We start from the raw sequence: 16,967 nt of genomic DNA, 5'->3' as shown, positions 1-16,967 counted from the left end.
TGAATAAGAGCAGAAGGTTTGTATTTTAGATTAGTTAGGGTATGATAATTGACACAGACTTGGAGGGCCAAAGTGCCTGTTCCTGTGCTGTATTTCTCTTTTATTCTTTTGGACCCAGCACTGATCCTTGCAGCATACCACTGGTCACAGGCCTTCAGTCTGAACAACAACTCTCTACCACCACCGTCTGTTGCCTACCATCAAACCAATTTTGTATTCAATGGCCTTGTTGAAGTCCATGTAGACAGCGTCTACCGCTCTGCCTTTATAAAAAATATTCCAGGATTTTACTGAGCAACAGTGAAAGAAAGATGACATCTCTCCAAATCAGGACAGTGTGTGATTTGGAGGGGAATTTGCAGATAGTAATGCTCCTACCCTTGGTACTATCTAGTTGGCCTGACATTGATAGTAAGGAAAATGCTAGAGTTCATTATAAAAGATTTAATAGCACAGCACTTGAAAAACAATGTCAGGATCAGACAGAGTCAGCATGGATTAACAAAAGAAAAATCATGCTTGATGAATCTACTGAAATCTTTTGACGATGTAACTGGTAAAATTGATAAGGAGGAACCAGTGGATGTGGTTTACTTGTACATTTTAGAAAGCTTTTGATAAGGTCCCTCCTAAGTTTAACATGTAAAATCAAAGTATATGGGATTAGGAGTCGTGTGCTGACATGTGTAGATAACTGGTTGCCAGATAAGAAACAAAGATTACGAAAAAATAGGTCTTTTTCCAAATGCCAGGCAGTGTCTGTGATACCTCAGTGATCAGTGTTTGGACTCCAGCCATTCATAATATACATTCATAATATACATTAATGATTTACATGCAGGGACATAATATAATATCTCAAGTTTGCAGAGACACAAAGCTGGGTGGAAGGGTGAACTGTGAGGAGGATGCAGAGATGCTTCAATGGGATTTAGACAAGTCAAGTGAAAGAGCAAATACATGGTAGATGAAGTGATCATCATAGAATCCCTACAATGTGGAAACAGGCCCTTTGGCCCAACAAGTCCACACCGAACATCAGAGCATCCCACCCAGACCCATCCCCTTATAACCCACCTAGCTTACACATCCCTGAACACTATGGGCAATTTAGCATGGCCAATCCACCTAACCTGGGAGGAAACCAGAGCACCTGGAGGAAACCCATGCAGACACGAGGAGAATGTGCAAACTCCACACACAGTCGCACAACGGTGGAATTGAACCCGAGTCCCTGGCGCTGTGAAGCAGCAGTGCTAACCACTGAGCCACCGTGCTGCCCCAAATGATGTGGATAAAAGTAAGGTTATCTAAATTGGTAGCAAAAACAGGAAGATAAGTTAATATCTAAATGACAAAAGATTGGGAAAGGGTGACATTAATCTCCTTGTACACCAGTAGCTGGTAGTAAACATGCAGGTACATCAGGCAGTGAAGAAGGAAAATTCATAGCAAGAGTATTTGTGTACAGTAGGAGAGATGTCTTGTCGCGGTTATACAGGGCCTTTGTGAGATTCACATCTGGACTATTGTGTGCAGTTTCAGTCTTCTTATGTGAAGGAAGATTCTCAGGCGGTAGAGGGAGTCAATGAGGTTTCCCTGAATTATTCCTGGATTGGTAGCATTGATGTATGAAGAGAGACTGGATCGATTTTAAACAATATTCATTGGAGTTTGGAAAAATGAAGGGGATTTAATAGAAACCGAGAAAATTTTAACTGGATTAGACAGGATAAATGTGGGAATAGTGTTCTTGATGACTGGAGTCCAGAGTGAGGGTGGTGAGCCTTTGGAATTCTCTGCCACAGAAAGCGGATGAGGCCGAAACATTTAATGCCTTCAAGAAGGGGTTGGATATAGTTCTTAGGGCTAAAGGGATCAAATGGTATGGAGAGAAAGCGGGATCAGGGTACTGAGTTGGATGATCACCCCATCATCATATTGAATGGCAGAGCAGGTTTGAATGGCAAGTGGCCGACTTCTGCTCCTATATTCTACATTGCTATGTTTCTATGAACAATCACTTGTATTTACAAGTTACCCAGTATAATGGTCCACAAGGAAAATTATCGTTTGCTATCAAAACTGTATTATGTCTAGTCGATCTCATTTTCATTGGCCTCCGCACATGCATTTTATCATTATCTCTAAGTGTTTAGGTCTTTTATTGACATACAGACAAGTTGCTGTTGTCAGTTTATCTTGTATCTATCATTTCTGAGATGAATTTTGGGCACAACATGATTTTGAACTCTTCCTCTGTCACCTTCTCCTCCATGCCCATTTCTTTGGACAAGAGTCCTCTCCCTGCTACACAGACCCCTTTACTAACGTCCTACACTCTCCCTTCACCTGGACGCTTCCGTATGGCCTTTTTACCTGCACTCAACCTGTTCATAGGGAACTGTCGACGTGACATTGGTTGCATCAATTTCTCTGCACACCCACCCATTCCAACCTATCTCCCCATGAATGGATTGCACTCTGTGCTCTCAGATCCAACCCTGACTTTGTAATTAAGCCTACTGACAGGGTGGGGCAGTTGTTGTCTGGTGGGCTGACCTTTACATTGCAAAGGCTGAGTGCCAGCTCTCAGATGTCTTCTCCTATCTTCCCTGGACACTGACCCCACCATGGACCATCAGGCCATTGTGTTCGCTAAGGCCACTAACCTCATTTCATTTGATGATCTCCCCCCACCTGCCTCCAAGCTCATAGTCTCCCAAACTTGCACAATTCTACTTCCTTCCCCAAAATCCACAACAGGACCAAATGGGCAGATCGAATTGTTTTTGCCTGCTCCTGCCCCACAGAACTCGAGTCTTCTGACCTCGACTCAATTTTTTTCTTCCCCTTGTCCTGTCCCTTTCCACTTACATCCACGACTCATTTGATGCTTTACATCAGTTTCAAAATTTCCAATTTGTGGATTGCAGCAGCATCTTATTTACCAAGGCCTTGCAATCTGTTTACACATCTGTTCCCTCATCAGAATGGTCTCAGGACTCTACACTCAGGACTCTAAACTGCTTTACTGTGATGCTGCCTGTGAGATGTTCTTCCTAGACTGTTTCATTCTGATGCTACTGCAGAACACTCTTCCTAGGCTATTTCACAGAGATGCTGATGGTGGGACATTTTTTTTGCTACAATTCTGACAACAAGGCTTTCTTCTCAGACTGCTTCACTGCAACGCTGCTACAGGCCACTCTTCCCACAATTCCATGCCACCAAGACCATACAGAGTGTATAGAGATGGGGGGAGGGGGAGCAGGTGTAGAGTGGTAAAAAATGAATGGAAGGACAATAGTGATAGAATGTTCCATGATCAGGGATCAGAATGACATTTTCATGGCATTAAATATGACTCCAAGATATTACGTTGCTTCCACGGTGCCAGAGTCAAGGATGTAACACAGCATGCTTCTAGGGGAATCACATTGGGATAAATGACATAAATACGAACAAGGATGAGGTCCTAAAAGCAGAATTCAAGGACTTAGGAAGGAAATAAAAAGCAGGACTACAGGAGTAATAATCTCAGGATTATACATAGCGTCATATGCTAGTGAGCATAAGGACAGATTAATTGGGTGGCACGGTGGCTCAGCAGTTAGCACTGCTGCCTCACAGCGCCAGGGACCTGGGTTCGATTCCACCCTTGAACAACTGTCTATGTAGGGTTTGCATATTCTCCCTGTGTCTGCATGGGTTTCCTTCGGGTGCTCCGGTTTCCTCCTACAGCCCAAAGATGTGCAGGCTAGGTGGATTGACCATGCTTAATTGCCCATAGTGTCCAGGGATGAACAGGCTAGCCATGGGAAATTCAGGGACAGGGTGGGGGCTGGATCTTGGTGGGATGCTCTTTGGAAGGTTGGTGTGGACCTAATGAGCCAAATGGCCTGCTTCCACACTGTAGGGATTCTATTCTATGACCATATGGCTGGACAACTGGTGTAGGAGGAGGGGCATCTGATTTCTGAGTGAACAGAATCAGTTCTGGGACAGACGGCATCTGTATAAACTGGACAAATTATACCTTAACAGGACTCAGACTGATATCAATACAGGGAGATTTGTTAGAACTGTTGGGTGGTTTAAACTACTTTAGAGTCATAGTGTCATAGAACAGTACAGCATGAAAACAGACCCTTCGGTCCAACTTGTCCATACCAATCATGTATCCTAAATTAATCTAGTCCCACTTGCCAGCATTTGGCACATATTCCTCTAAACCCTTCCTATTCATGTACCCATCTAGATGCCTTTTAAATGTTGTAATTGTGCCATCCTCCACCACTTCGTCTGGCAGCATATTCCATACACACTCCACTCTCTGCGTGAAAATGTTGCCCTTGGGTCTCCTTTAAATCTTTCCCCACTCATCTTAAACCTATGTCCTCTAGTTTTGGATTCAGCTAACCCTGGGAAAAGATCGTGGTTATTCATCTTATCCATGCTCTCATGATTTTATAAAATTCTGTAAGGTCACCCCTCAGCCTCTGACACTCCAGGGAAAATATCCCAGCCTATTCATCCTCTCCTTTTAGTTCAAACCCTCCAACTCTGGCAACATTTTGTAAATCTTATCTGAACCGCTTCAAGTTTCACAACATCCTTCCAATAGCAGGTAGACCAGAACTGAATGCAATATTCCAAAATTGGCCTAACCAATGTCCTGTATAGCCTCAACATGACCTACCAACTCCTATACTCAATGCACTGACCGATAAAGGCAAGCATACCAAACACCTTCTTCACTATCCTGCCTACCTGTGACTCAGCTTTCAAGGAACTATGAACTTGCACTCCAAGGTCTCTTTTTTTCAGCACACTCCCCAGGACCTTACCATTAAGTGTATAAGTCCTGCCCTGATTTGCCTTTCCAAAATGCAACACCTCACATTTAACTAAATTGAATTCCATCTGTCACTCTTCGGCCCATTGGCCCATCTGATCAAGGTCCTGTTGTACTCTGAGGTAACCTTCTTCCCTGTCCACTACACCTCCGATTTTGGTATCATCTGCAGACTTACTAACCATACCTCCTATGTTCACATCCAGATTATGTATATAAATGACAAAAAGCAGCGGACCCTGCACCGATCCTTGTGGCACACCGCTGATCACAAGCCTCCAGTCTTCAAAGCAACCCACCACCATCACCGAGACAACAAGGTGCAGAGCTGGATGAACACAGCAGGCTAAGCAGCATCATAGGAGCAGAAAGTCTGACGTTTCGGGCCTAGACCCTTCATCAGAAATTTCTGTTCCTATGATGCTGCTTAGCCTGCTGTGTTCATCCAGCTCTGCACCTTGTTGTCTCAGATTCTCCAGCATCTGCAGTTCCTGCTATCCCCCACCACCATCATCCTCTGTCTCCTACCTTCAAGCCAGTTCTGTATCTAAATGGCTAGTTCTCCCTGTATTCCATGTGTTCTAAACTTGCTAACCAGTCTACGTTGCAGAACCTTGTTGAACGCCTTTCTGGAGTCCATATAGGTCACGTTCAATGCTCCACTTCATCAGTCCTCTTTGTTACTTCTTCACAAAACTCAATTAAATTAGTGAGACATGATACCGCATGCACAAAGCCATGTTGACTATCCCTAATCAGTCCTTTGTCAGGTTGATGGGAACCTGAGGGGTATTTCATATTGGGAAGAAGTAAAGTTAGTAACAAGAAGCAGAAAAGCTGCCACTCAAACAACAGGGACGTTGATTGGTTTTATTTATAGATTACCAAACGCCAGTAATAGCGCAGGTAACTGTATAAATCAGGAAATAGAGAAGATTTTATGATGGGCAATACAGTAATAATGGTGATCTCAATCTGCATATAGATTGGGTAAACTTACTGAGCACTAAAGCTGCTCAGGATAAGCTTTTAAAGTATCTTAGCAACAGTTTTCTAGAGCAACACATAAAGGAGAGCAGTTAACCGTCTTATTGTAAAAGAAGATTTAGGGATGAATGACTACAATATGATAGAATTTTTACATTCTGTTTGAAGGTGAGGGAATTCAATGTGAAACAAATGTGTTAAATTTGAATAAGAGAAACTGTGAAAACATGAAGCACAATTTGGCAGAGCTGATTTGGGAACACAATGTTAAAAGGCATGACTTTGCAAAGACAATGTACAATCTTTAAATAGCAAGGCTTCCAGCAACCATACATTCCTTCAAAGCGCAAAAAAAATTCAGTCAACAGTGGGTAACAAAAGAAGCTGATGATTGCATAAGATTAAAGAAAAGGCTTATAAACTGTCCAAAATATTAATAAACCTGAAGATTGGATAGTTTTTAGAAAATAGTAAAGGAGGACTAAGGAACTGCTAAAGAAAGAACAGAATATGAATGCAATTCAGAAAAAAAAATACAAAAATGGACTGGAAAAGTTTGTTTCAAAAAAAAGGAAACTGTTGGCTGAGGCAAATGTGAGTCCATTAAAGGCTGTATCAGGAGAATTTATAATGGGGAATAAAGAAATGGCAGAGAAGCTAACTGATTGCTTTGTGTCTGTTTTCACTGAGGAAGATACCAAAAATCTCCCAAAGTTAGAGATCCAAGTGACGAGGGAAAATGAGGAATTGAAAGAAATAGTAAGAGGTTATGCTGGACAAATAGAGGGCCTGAAAGTTGATAAGTCCTCGGGATCTGATAGCCTACATCCAAGAATGTTGAAGGAGGTGGCTGTAGCGATAACCAATATCTTCCAAATTCCATACATTCTAGGGATTGGAAGCTAACAAATATCAACCCATTATTTAAGATAACAGCTAGAGAGAAGCAGTGAACTACAGACCTGTAGCCTCACATCAACAGTAGGGAAATTTCTGGAAATTATCTTAAAGGACATGCTAAATGAACACTTGGCTAAAAATGATCTGATTGGGCACAGTCAGCATGGATTTCTGAATGGAAAATCATGTTTGATTAAATTATTGGCATTTTTTGAGGATGTTGTTTACAAAGTTCATAAAAGAGAGTCAATGGATATTGTATATTTGAATTTGCTTTCGATAAGGTCCACCAGAGGTGGTTGGTAGGAAAATTACAGTACATGGGCTAGGCTGTAGTATGTTGGCATACATTAAGGGTTGACTAACAATCAGAAAATAGAGGAATAAATGGATCATTCTTGCATTGGCAGACTGTGACTAGTAGTGTAAAACAAGGATGAGTATTTGGGCTCCAACTGATTATAATATACATCAATTTGGACTGTGGATCAAATGCAACCTTCCCTAATTTGTCGATGATACAGAGCTAAGCAGGAATGTATGTTGTGGGGAAGATGTAAATAAGTTTCAGGATGATTTTGACAGGCTCAGTGAGTGACCATGTATAATGGAATATGGAATATAATGTGGAAAGATGTGAAATTATCCTCTTTGTTATAAGGAACAAACGTGCAGGGGATTTCTTAAATGGTGAGAGATTTGAAAGTGAAGATGTACAAAGGGACCTGGGTATTCTTGTCAATAAGTCATAGAAGGCTAACACACAGGTGAGGTGATCTATTAGGAAAATAAATGGAATGATAGCTTTTAATGCAAAAGGATTTGAATGCAGGAAGAGTGAAGGCCTACTTCAATTGTTTTAGAGCTTGATTAGACTGCACCTGGAATACAGTGTGCAGTTTCGGTTTCCTTATCTCAGGGAAGATAAGAGAGAGCCTTGGAGGGAGTGCGGTGAAGGTTCACTAGACTTCATCCTGTGATGGTGGGACTGGCCTGTAAAAACAGATTGCAAAAACTGGGCCTGTATTCTCTAAAATTTCAAAGAATGAGAGATTACTACAAAATATTTTATAAACAGAGTAGATGCAACTAAGATGTTTCCCTGGTTGAGGAGAATAGAAATAGGAAGCACAATTTAAAAATGAGGGAAAAGCCATTTAGGACTGAGGTGAGGAGAATTGTTTTTACTCCAGGTTATGATTCTTTGGAATTCTCTGTCCAACCGGGTTGTAAAAGTTCAGTCTTTATGTATATTGAAGTAGAGGCTGAGAGATTTCTGATCACCAATAGCATTGGTTGTGAATAAAATTCATTGAAGTTTTTGATCAGCGATGATTGTATCAAATGGGCAGAGTAGACTCAAGGGACTGAATGAGCTGCTGCAGTTCCCAGGGTATAGATTCATATGTTTCAGATAATTCTCAGCTTTGTGATGTAGCACAGTGACTTCAGTTACTATTTGAGTTCCAAACCCCGAGTTCAGGCTTTTGCAGCTGGACAGACTTCCCAAACATGTGATCATTAGATCATGGGAAGTGCCCATGACTCTCTTATTGGCATAGGATGGGTATTTTAGTCCCCTAAGCTAACCAGCCATTCCATAAGCTTACTTTCAGACTTTTACGTTTAAATTGAATATGAGAAACCAGAAAATAGAAAATGGAGATGGGAAAAGTAGAAGGTAAAATTACTCACCAATCAGATCCAATAAATCTAGCTCTGTCTCTGACTGTCTATCCTGGGATCATAGAATCATACAATACAGAAGAGCCCCTGCAGCCCATTAAGTCTCTATCGCCAAAATATACTACTACACACTGTTTCACTCCCCCACACTAGGCCCATAGCTTTGAATGTCATGACACTTCAAGTGCTCATCCTAGATCTTTTTAAGGGTTATGAAGATTCCCACCTGAACTACTCTCTTCCAGGCAGTCCGTTCCAGACATCCATCACCCTCTGGGCGAAAACGTTTTTCTTCAAATACCTTCAAAACTTCCTGCTTTCCACTTTAAAATTTTTATTTTGTTATTTGTCTTTGTTATTGACCCTTCAACTAAGTGGAACAGCTGCTTTCTATTCACTCTGCCCCTCTTAATCTTGTACAACTCTATCAGGTCCCACCTCAACCTTCTCTGCTTCAAAGAAAAAAACATGAGCTTATTCAGCCTTTTTTTCATAGCCAAAATGCTCCTTTCCAGGCAACATCCTGCAGAATCACCTTTGTACACCCCTGCAGTGCAATAAAATCCTTCCTATAGTGTGGGTGACCGGACTGCTCACGGAATTCCAGCTGTGGTCTGACCAAAGTTGTCTACAGCTCCAACACAACCTCCCTGCTCTTATAATCTATACCGTGACTGATAAAGACAAATGGCCTGTAAGCCTTCTTAACTATCCAATTAACCTGTCTTGCCACTTCCAGGGATCTGCGGACAGCACCCCAAACTCCCTTGGTTTCTCTGTGCTTCCTATTGTCTTACCATTCATTGAGTACTCCTTTTGGCTCTTTGCTTCTTCCAAAGTGCATCACCTCACATTTAAATTCCATCTGCCATTGATCTGCTCATTTGAGCAATTCTCCTGTAATCTAACACCTTAGTCTTCACTGTCAACCACTTGGCCAACCTTTGTGTCATCTGCAAACTAACTGATCATTCCCCCACGTTCTCATGTACATCATTTATGAAATCACAAATGATAAAGGACCCAGCACTGATCCCTGGTACACCGCTGCACACCAGACTCCAGTCACACAAACAGCCTTCTACCGCCATTATCTGTCTCCTATCACTAAGTTTTGGGGTCCATCTTGCCAATTTACCCTGGATTCCATGAACTTTTACCAGTTTCCCATCTGGGACCTTGTATAAAGCCTCGCTGAAATCCATATAAACTATGTCAGCTGCCCTAACCTCATCCAAACACTTGTCACCTCCTCAAAAAATACCACAAAGTTTATTTGGCATGATCTCCCTCTGACAAAGCCATGCTCACTATCCCTGATCAAACCTTGCCTGTCTAAATGTAGATACATTTTCTCCTTCACTATTTTCTTCAATAATTTCATTACCATGATGTTAGACTCACTGGCTGAGGCTCTAATCTGCCCCTCTAGGTGATGCGGACAGCTTGTTATGTGGTATTTTATCATTTTCTCCTCTTTGACAAATTAAGCTAAAACTTTGCTCAATATAGTTTAAGAGTCCAACAATCATTGCACTCCTTTCATCAATGTTGGTTGTTGCATCTCTGCTACAGCTTTTACCTTGTCAGAATCAAAAGCAATGCTGTTTCACTATTAGTATGTGATCTATGTACCTTACTTTCCATCTCTGCTTCCACCTTTTTCTTGTGGTATTCCTTTCTCTTATCATGCTTTTGCTTCTGCTGTTCTGTTACAACTACCTCTTCTGTTTTTCATACTGCGCAGGATCCATACTCTCAACCAATGCTTTTTCTCCGCCCTATCTGAAATTAAAAACCGTAAGTACACTAAACTTACATGTGCTTATCACAAAACACAGGCCTCTTCCATCGCCCCACATCCCAACCCTATCCAGGACCTCCCTCTCAGTGTGCCCGGCACCATTCACCGTGTGGTTACCTTGGCCTCTCCCGCTAATGCCACCAACCTCGTCACTTCCGCCGACACCGTTCACATCACTTCCACTGCCACTGACCATATGGCTGCTGCCGCCACCACTGCTGACGTCACTCCCACTGCCGACATGCCACTTTCACGGCTGACGTCACCACTTCTGCCGCGACACCAACATTGTCACTTTCACTCCTGAGACAGTCTCCACTCCCACACCCAGCTCTAGCTCTACACCTAGCCCCAGCCCCAAACCCTGCCAAGTCTTCACTATCCCCCCAGACCCACCCTTCACTGAGAACAAATAGCCAGTCCTCAGCAAAGAACTCACCTTCATTCCCCTCCGCCTACGCATCAATGAATTCCATTCACGTCTGGATGACGAACTCTTTTTCCGCCGCTTCCACCTACGCATCTATTTCTTTAACCAGGAGTCTCATCCACCCTCTACAGACCCCTTGTCCCACCTCCAATACACCCCATCATCCTGGACACCACCCCAAAGCCTCCTACCCTCCCTTGACATCTTCATTTCCAACTGCCGTCGTGACATCGATCACCTCAATCTCTCCACTCCTTTCACTCACTCCAAACTCTCCCCCTAGGAACGTGCAGCCCTCTGTTCCCTCCACTTCAAACCTAACCTCACCATCAAACCTGCGGATATGGGGGAGGGGCGGGGTGCGCAGTAGTGATATGGCACACTGACCTTTACATCGCTGGGGCCAGGCACCAACTCTCTGGCACCTCCTCCTACCACCCCCTCGACCATGACCCCACTCCTGACCACCAAACCATCGCCTCTCAGACCATTCATAACCTCATCACCTCAGGTGACCTCCCAATCACAGCCTCCAACCTTATCATTCCTCAACCCCGCACCTCCCGTTTCTATCTCCTTCCCAAAATCTACAAACCTGACTGCCCCAGCCGACCCATTGTCTCCACCTGCTGCTGCCCCACTGAAATCATCTCCACTAAACATGACTCCGTCTTTTACCCCCTGGTCCAGGAACTTCCACCTTCATCTGGAACACTACCATGCCCTCCACCTCCTTCAAGACTTCCAATTCCCTGGCCACCAACACCCTCACTATGGACATCCAATTGCTGTACACTTGTAACCTCATGCAGATGGCCTAAAAGCCCTCTGTTTCTTCCTCTCCCACAGCCCTAACCAGTCCCCTTCTACCAACACCCTCATCTACTTATCAGAACTTGTCCTTACCCTGAATAACTTCTCCTTTAACTCCTCCCACTTCCTACAGACTAAAGGGGTAGCCATGGGCACCCACATGGGCCCAAGATATGCCTGCCTTTTCGTAGGATACGTGGAACAGTCCCTCTTCTGCTGTTATACTGGGACTACCCCCACCTCTTCTTCCACTACATTGTACTCCCACAAGAAGCTTGAACAGTTCAACTTTATTATATCCTTTCACTCCAACCTCAAGTTCACCTGGACCATTTCTGATACCTCCCTCTCCTTCCTGGACCTTTCCATCTTCATCTCTGGTAACTGCCTCGAAACTGACATCTACTTCAAGTCCACGACTCCCACAGCTACCTGGACTACACCTCCTCTCACCAACCCTCCTACAATAATGCGATCTCCTACTCCTAATTCCTCCGCCTCCACTGCATCTGCTCCCAAGATGGAGTGTTCCACTCCCAGACATCCCAGATGTCCTCCTATTTCAAGGACTGCAACTTCCCCCCTCTGGTGATCAAAAATGCCCTCAACCGCATCTCTTGCATTTCCTGCACTTCTACCTTCAAACCCACCTACCTTCCCCAGCCCGATCCCTCCTCTCTCTATTTATTTCCTAGCTCCCTTCCCCCTGCCCAATTCTGAAGAGGAGTCGTGACCCAAAATGTCAACTTTCCTACCCCTCTGATGCTGCCTGGCCTGCTGTGTTCCTCCAGCTCCACACTGTGTTGTCTCTGACTCCAGCATCGGCAGTTCTTACTATCTCTTCAACATTTACTTGCTTTTCATCAGCTGTCATCTACTCAAAGAATGATTTCTCGGCTTTCTTGCCTTTCTTTTCATTTTCTCAGACTATCTATTTGGGCACTCGTTCCCCTAACTTTACTTTTCAGGATGGACTTCCACTGAAACACTTGTTGGCAGTTGCTTTGTTGATCTCACATTCTCATTTACTTTGAAATAATATACACTAGGAAGACACTTAAAACCTCAAAGAACATCTTTGTAATCTTCCAGGATCTGTTTACGAAACAATTTTTAGTGACCTGTAAAATGCTGCAAGGTCTCTTCTGGCACTTTTTGGATTATCAGTCCAGACTGTAGACTTGCTTCAGTTAACATGAGTGGATTACGCTCAATGTTTACTACCTGGAACTTCATACAGTCATTCTTCTTATTGCAATCTGCTTTCAGTTTCATTTGACATGATGAGATTAGTATCATTCTACCATATAGCCTCAATTTAACCTTCAGGAGCTGCAATTTTGGGTCATCATCTTTATTAACTAACAGATCTGCAGAGGTCATGATGCTATATAAAGCACTGTGCACCTGACACTTCACATTCACTTCATGATCGCCTTTTATAGTCATCATTTCAACAGTCAGAAACTGTTTATCACCTTTTAGGCCTGATGATGCCAACTTGTTGCATGGTGTAGAGCAGTTATTCAGAATCATTCATTGGTGAACATCTCTCCAGCAGTCATCTTTATAGGCTTGCTTTGCTTCTTTCTAGCTAAACATTTGATTCCAAAGTGATTCAGTTTCTTCAGTTAGAACACTACTTTCCCCATGTTGAATATTCTTTTCTTTTCTGTGATATCCTCCACAACATTTGCATCCCGCCCTCTGCTCTTTAAATTTCTACTGGCTCTTCTGCAAATATTGTTTTCCTTTTTTTAAATATGTTGTCTCATTTGGCCTGGAATCTCTTAAAGCATGATATAAAATGTATTCTGTCCAATCATTAATATGATCCAGCTGATAATTGACATCTCCAGAACTTTTGTACATGTCAGTAGTTTTCCTCAAAGTAAGAGTTCATTTCTTTTAGAAAATGTGCTCCCATGTGGGATCCCTTATGCCTGAGACAATCCTGTCTCTGATAGAGATTATCTTTTCATTGTACAAATTCTTAGGTTTTGGTTAGGTATGTCAATACAGATCAATAGTCTCCTCTACTCCTAACCAATATTGTTGAACTTATACCGTTAATAAAATGACATTAGAGAGTTCAAAGTATGTCTTCATAGCCTTCAGCCTCTCTACTGTCTGGGGTCTCTGCTCCTCAGTAAGATGCAGGCTTTAATACAACTTATAGCATTGTTTCTGCAGCACTGATGACAGGATTGCTACACAGTTTTGCTCAATTGTTCTATTTAATTTTGTCATTATTTCATTGTTCTGCCACTGAGATTGGAAATAAATTACAGTTTGTGTCATATCTCCTTTCATACATCATACAGTGTGGAAACAGGCCCTTTGGCCCAACAAGTCTACACCGACCCTCAGAACATCCCACCCAGACCCATCACCCTATACATCACCTCATCTACACATCCCAGAACACTATGGACAGTTTAGCATGGTCAATCCACCTAGCCTGCACATCTTTGGACTGTGGGAGGAAACCAAAGCATCCGTAGGAAACCCATGCAGACACGAGGAGAATGTTCAAACTCCACACAGTTGCCCGAGGGTGGACTTCAACCTGGGTCTCTGGTGCTGTGAGGCAGCAGTTCTAACTACTGAGCCACTGTGCCACCCACATTTAATTTGCAGTAAAGTAGGAACTGGAAAAATTCATAGCCATTCTACCTCACCCAACATCTAAAAGTTGCAGACTGTAGTTTTTAATTCTTCCTTATTGTTTTCTCACAATAGTTGGCTCTCCTCCAGTTCTGAAAATTCACACAATCTCAGCTTCCTAGTCTAAATCCATGTTTCAAGTAATATGTTCAATAGTTGCTAAAAACTAAACTGAAAGAAGTTACATGAGGTAGGGGCATTACCTCTGTGCCACAAGAACGCTTATTTTTGCTTATATTACATTTAAGCATTAATATATATCACCTGTATATGCAATGGATCATTGGAAATCCTGTTACCTACAGAGCCTGTTCCTCCTGCTTCTATTGAGTAATAGAGAAGACAGTAAAATCCCCCCAGTGGGGTAGCAGTTACATGATTAAGGCAAGCCACCTCATGCATAATGCACAAATGCATTTCTCCAACCAGTTATAACCTTCTGACTTGATGAGGCAACAGTACTAGCACTAAATCATTACTGAAACTAGCTAGTGTCAAATATTTGTGTTCTAACTGCCGACACTTGTATTGAAGCACACTATATAATTGGTGTTATTCATTAACACATTATCTCTAACAACCATGTGTTGTGTAACAATGGGGCTCATTTTCCTTTAAGTTATTACTACAAACAGAAAATTCATATCACCAAGGTAACTTTCTATCTTGATTATGCTTTACTGTTTTGTACAGCAGAATGTTTTCATCAATGTTAGGGTAAAAACTAAATCGTAGTTTTAATTAAGTGGGCATAAAGTTGGCAAATGGAGAATAAATGTGAAGTTGTTCATTTTGGAAGGGAGAACAAAAGAACAGGGTATTATTTATATATAGAAAAACTAAAGAAAGCTGCAGCACAAAGGAACATTGGAGAACTTGAGCATGAAACACAGAAATGTAGTCCACAGGTGCTGCAGCTAATCAGGAAGTCTACTGGAACGTTGGTGCTTATTTCAAGGGATGGAATATAAGAGTCAAGAAGTTTTACTCCAACCATACAAGGCACTGGTGAGATCACATCTGGAGGACTGAGAGCAGTTTGGTTCCCTTATTTAAGGAAAGATATTATTTTTTTTCAGGCAATTCAGCGAAGATTTACTAGGATGTCCCCGGCATGGAGAGATTCTCTTATGAGTACAGGTTAAACAGATTGGGACTCTATGCGTTGAAATTTAGAAGAATGAGACGTGATTTCATTGAGTCACATAGGATTCTTAAGACTTTTGACATGGTAAATGCTGAAAGGATATTTCCCTCATGGAGAATCCATAACCAGAGGGCATAATCTCAGAATTAAGGAGCGCCAATTTTAGACTGAGATGAGGAGATATTTCTTCTCGGATGATTGTGAATCTTTGCAATTCCTTGCCAGAGAGAGCTGTGTGGCTAGAGTCCTTATGTATATTTAAGGCTGCAATAGATAAATGCTTGATCAATCAGGGAATCATGGGTTTTTGGGAAAGGGCAGGCGCGTGAATGTGAGGAATATTGAATTAGCCATGATCTTATCGAATGGTGGAACAGGCTCAAGGGGTAGAATGGCCTCCTCCTGTTCCTGTCCTATTTCTCACAGTCTTATAGTCTAAAAATAATTCCATACTGGGAATGTTATCGACATCAATGGATGAAAACTTACTTCAGTTAAGAAGTGTCGCAAAACTTATGAAGAGCCTAACATTGCTTTTGTATTATCCAATTAGAAGTTAAAGTAATCAGAACACAACCATACATTTGCATTAAACAGATTATCGAGCCATGAGCATTAAAACAGATTATCTGGTCATTATCACATTGCTAATTTTGGGAACATGGTATGTGCATTTATCATGTCATAAAGCGGAGGTTGACCTCCCTCTGATAACTAAAACAGAAACACCCAAAGAGGTTTACCCCGCCCTATAATCTATTAAAAGAGGTGTGAGAAGTGGTATAACCTGCTTCTCACCCCCTCTATTATAAAGGAGTGCTTAAATGAAATAAACTCCTGACACTCACTCTATAATTGACAGGTAAAAATTTATTCATCTAACTCTAACAGTGAACAAATTAACTGAACTATTAAGAAACCAAACAATTGCCCTCTAACTACCAACCATTCCCAAATAAAACAAGATTCCAATGGTATGCTGTTCCAATGAATATAAGTCTCAATTATATAAACAAAAATAAAATAAATTAAAACACAGTCTCTCAATATTACAGAGATAGTAGGAACTGCAGATGCTGGAGAATCCGAGACAACAAGGTGCAGGGCTGGATGAACACAGCAGGCCAAGCAGCATCATAGGAGCAGAGAGGCTGACGTTTCGGGCCGAGACCCTTCATCAGAAAAGGGGGAGGGGAAGGGGGTTCTGAAATAAATAGGGAGAGAGTGGGAGACGGATAGAAGAGGGATAGAGGAGAGGATAGGTGGAGAGGAAACAAACAGGTCGAAGAGGCGGGGATGGAGCCAGTAAAGGTGAGTGTAGGTAGGGAGTTAGGAAGGGGATAGGTCAGTCCAGGGAGGACGGACAGGTCAAGGGGGCGGGATGAAGTTGGTCGGTAGGAGATGGAGGTGCGGCTTGAGGTGGGAGGAGGGGATAGGTGGGAGGAAGAACAGGTTAGGGAGGCAGGGACGAGCTGGACTGGTTTTGGGATGCTGTAGGGGGAGGGGAGATTTTGAAACTTGTGAAATCCACATTGATACCATTGGGCTGCAGGGTTCCCAAGCGGAATATGAGTTGCTGTTCCTGCAACCTTCGGGTGGCATCGTTGTGGCACTGCAGGAGGCCCAGGATGGACATGTCGTCTGAGGAATGGGAGGGGGAGTTGAAATGGTTCGC

The 16,967-nt window shown here is 42.6% G+C and overlaps 1 protein-coding gene across 1 annotated transcript in view; it reads right to left on the bottom strand.

Annotated features, from left to right (window-relative positions):
* LOC109927112 (glial cells missing transcription factor 2) overlaps positions 1-16,967 on the bottom strand; it is a 1,179,481-nt gene that overhangs the window by 278,069 nt on the left and 884,445 nt on the right. The window lies entirely within an intron of this gene.

This window comes from Rhincodon typus, chromosome 2, assembly GCF_021869965.1.
Source record: "Rhincodon typus isolate 14 chromosome 2, sRhiTyp1.1, whole genome shotgun sequence".
Taxonomy (NCBI): domain Eukaryota; kingdom Metazoa; phylum Chordata; class Chondrichthyes; order Orectolobiformes; family Rhincodontidae; genus Rhincodon; species Rhincodon typus.
This window is presented reverse-complemented; position numbering and strand designations above follow the sequence as displayed.